General features: G+C 40.0%; 1 pseudogene; it reads right to left on the bottom strand.

The window, feature by feature from the left end:
- Positions 1-776: 776 nt before the first annotated feature.
- LOC129064447 (translation machinery-associated protein 7-like) lies at positions 777-3,189 on the bottom strand (annotated as a pseudogene).
- Positions 3,190-3,773: the final 584 nt, after the last annotated feature.

Genomic DNA, 3,773 nt, shown 5'->3' with positions numbered 1-3,773 from the left:
AAAACAAACTAATAAAAATGACTGCAACATATGTAATACATAATTGGCTACTTAATGTTCAAAGAGTTTTTACAAATGAATAAGACCAAAAAACACCCAGTTGCATTAGTGAAGATCTGATCAAGGAAACAGAAACCATAATAGGTAATTCAAACAGGGAAAATTAATGCATCTCGTTATGCAAATGTTGGAGCAAAGGGTCAAAGACAATTGGGTATCTATATTATAAGCTGAGCCTTCTTGGAATTCATAACATAGAGAGCTAAGAATGTTAACTTATGAAGATCAACCACAAACCAAAAAGAAAAAGACAAACAACCTCACATAAAAAATGGGCAAAGTATATGAAAAGAAAATTCACAAATAAGAGAAAATACAAATGAGTCTCAAACACATGAGGAGATGCTCAGTCTCCTTAATAAGAAAATAAAAATTAGAACTATAATAAGATAATATTTTTCACTTACCACTTTTTTTTCAAATGAGTTGGTTTAAATCCAAGTGATATAAGAACACACTTTGACGGAATTTCGGGCTGGGTTTTCTCTGCTCTCACATCTAAGGTTGAAATGGCAGAGTGAGAGGAACTAACGAGATGAGCCACTGCATGACTATTAATATTTTTTTTAACAAAAGGTTATTCTTAAATGTACAACAGGCTGCAAGGCAACATTTCATTCTAGCTGTCGGTGGCAAGAAATGCTATGACAGGGGATCCAGATGTAAAAACAGGAACAGACTTAGGGACCACCATCGCCCCAGGCATGAGGGACAGCTCACCTTTTGCCAGGTTTCTTAATTCCACCTGCTGCCAGGGGGTCCTTCCCTACGGCCTTCGCTTTTAGCCCCTCAGGCTTCTCCTGCTCCTCTTTTTGCCTCTGCTTTAATGCCTTACCTTGTCCATCTCCTTGGTCTGCTTCTTGGGCTGCTTCCAGGGCTGCTTCTTGCCACCTTTGAGGCCAGATGTGGTGCTGCTGCCCCTTCCCCAGACCCTGCCACTGGAAGCCTCATTTTGGAAAGACCAAAATTTATTAAGAACACCAAGCACTGACTTAGAACCATCCAAACCATTTAAGTGGAAAAAACAAGTTACAGAATGGTGTGACCATCTTTTTGGGGGGTGTCCCCCAAAAAGAGAGAAAAGAATATACTTTTCGATATATATGCATATATATGCCATATATAATATAAGCACATATACAATAAGATAGACACTCTATATATGCACATGCACATACATACATACAATATATCTGGAAGGTTAGAGAGCTCATAGTTGTTTTTGTCTTTAGGAAGGGGAACTTAGTTTTTACGACTATCCATTATTTATTTGTACTGTGGTAAAATACACATAACATAACATTTACCTTTTTAACTATTTTGAAGTGTACAATTCAGTGACATTTAGTACAATTGCAATGTTCTGCAACCATCGCCAGCGTCGAGTTCCAGAACATTTTCATCACCCCAGAGGGAGACCTCGTACTCCTTAGCACTCACTTCCCATTGCCCCCTTGTCCCAGGCCTTGGCACCCAGTAACCTACAGATAAGAAAATCTCTATTGATTTGCTTCTTCTGAATATTTCATATAAATGTAATAATAGAACATGTGGCCTTTTGTGTCTCGCTTTTTTAAGTTAGCATAATGTTTTCAAGGTCCATGCAAGTAGTAGCATGTATCAGTACTTCATTTTTTGTTATGACTGAAGAATATTACATTGCTTGGATAAACAGCATTTTGTTTATTGTCAGTGGGTGACATTTGGGTTGTTGCTCCTTTTTGTTTCATGAATACTGCTGCTATGAAAATTCATGTCTAAATTTTTGTTTGAATGCCTGTTTTCAATTTTTGGGGTATATATTCAGGAGTGAGCTCGCTGAGTCACATGATAATTACTGAAAACTCTATAGTGACTTTTTAATGTGCATATATTACCTAACCAAAAATTGACTACTGTAATAAAAATAACTAAGTAGAGGCAAATATATTGATTTATCATCGCATTTTGGCAGCCCTGCAAAATCACCACTGGATCATAAGAGTCCTCACAAGGCCTAAAAGAAACTGAAGTGTACAATGAAAAATATAATCCAATCTTCAAATGACTCATAGAACCAGTAGTTCAGGCTGCAAATGCTCCCCATCATTAAATGTTCCAGCAGCCTTGGTGTGGTGAGCGTGGGAAGAGCTGTGAGAAGATTTTCTAAATCTTTTTTTTTTTTTTTTAAAGGTAAAGAGGTCATTAAAGTTGGCTTCCACCATGTGATTATGTTGGTTGGTCTGTTCGTTGCATCTACTGACTCTGCCAGGAAGTCCGGGCTCCGGCAGCACCACCGATGTCCTCTAGGGGGTGATCCCAGCAGAGACCTGAGTCCCCTGTGTTGCTCTGCACAGACGGCCAAATTGCCCAGCAGAGCTTTTACAAAGGCAAGAAAAGGAAACTCTGTGGCAAAGAATCCAGTGCTGGGAGGACCCTTGAAGAATATATTTCTCAAGCCCTTTATTACAAGAAGACTGAGACCCAGAGTGGTCGTTGATGGTCACACAGACTTTAAACACCAAGTCTGGAAACCTCTGCTTCGTCCCCAAGTGAAGTGTGGGGAGACTGGCTTTCCAAGTCAGAAAGAGGTCAGTGCGGATCTCTCCGCTCCCCCTCGCTACATGTCCCTGCAGCCCAGTCCCACCGCTGTCTTAACTGTGTGACCGAGGGCCAGTTCCTTAACCTTTCTGAGCCTGTTTCATTATCTAAATAACAGAGATAATAACATCTACATAATGTTTGGTGAAAGCACGAAATAATGTCATATGCATACAGGACCTTGCTTTTGCTTGGTGCACTGAAGATTCTCAATAAGTATTTGTTGTGTGAATGAATGAGTATGTCCCTCTAGCCCTCTAAAAAGCAGTGGTTCCTCTGCCACATAAATATTTATTGATGATGTTACAGACAGTATCCTTATTGGCTTTCTCGTATGTAGGAGGCTGACCCTGGATGGGGGAGGGAAGGAGAGTTTGGGGTGATAGTGCCACTCCTGTTGGGGTGGAAAGCTCCTTGTGGAGCCTGAGCAGCCTCAGTCGCTGCCCTGCTCTGCTGCCAACACTTGGAAGCCCGTATGTCTGTCAGCCTAGGTCATTGGAACTCGCAGGTCCTGACATTCTCCACCTGAGAGCGGGGTCCTAGAGTCATACCCGACTTGGTCTCCTTCCTGTTTCCCTCCGCCGGTGCTCTGCCAAAAGGCTCAGTTTGGCTATTTCAAGTTAATCCTAATCAAAGTGTTTTATGAGAACTGTTATTTATGGCTGGCTATACAGTGAACATGTCTATCACCAAATACATCCAAATAATGGGGTGGTAAATTTTATTTGGTTGCATTATGAAATTCAGGTCATGTTTTCTCGGTTTTCACATGGCACAAAATTATGTAGTAAGTTAGAATTCTCACAATTCTTTTTTTGGGGAGGAAGCAGAGCAGGGATGGGCTAAAAACATGCCTTTTTTGTTATACCAAGTGTTGTTATAGTACACAAAATAGGAGAATATAAAGAAAATAAAGAAAATCCCATAATTCCATCATTCAGCCGTGTTATTGTTTTCCAGCAGATTTTAAAAACATTTTTAAGTGAACTTTTAACTAAGTTGTAATCATGGTGATGTTTCTTATTTTAAAAATTTGGCCTTCTCAGTGCCTAGCAATGATATTCATTCATTCGCCAAACATCTCCCAAATGCCTACTATGTGCCTGCCTGGCACTGGAGTACAAAAATAAATT

The sequence above is a fragment of the Pteronotus mesoamericanus genome, unplaced genomic scaffold (genome assembly GCF_021234165.1).
Source record: "Pteronotus mesoamericanus isolate MK-2021 breed Mesoamerican mustached bat unplaced genomic scaffold, CSHL_Meso_final contig_164, whole genome shotgun sequence".
NCBI classification, from domain to species: Eukaryota; Metazoa; Chordata; class Mammalia; order Chiroptera; family Mormoopidae; genus Pteronotus; species Pteronotus mesoamericanus.
This window is presented reverse-complemented; position numbering and strand designations above follow the sequence as displayed.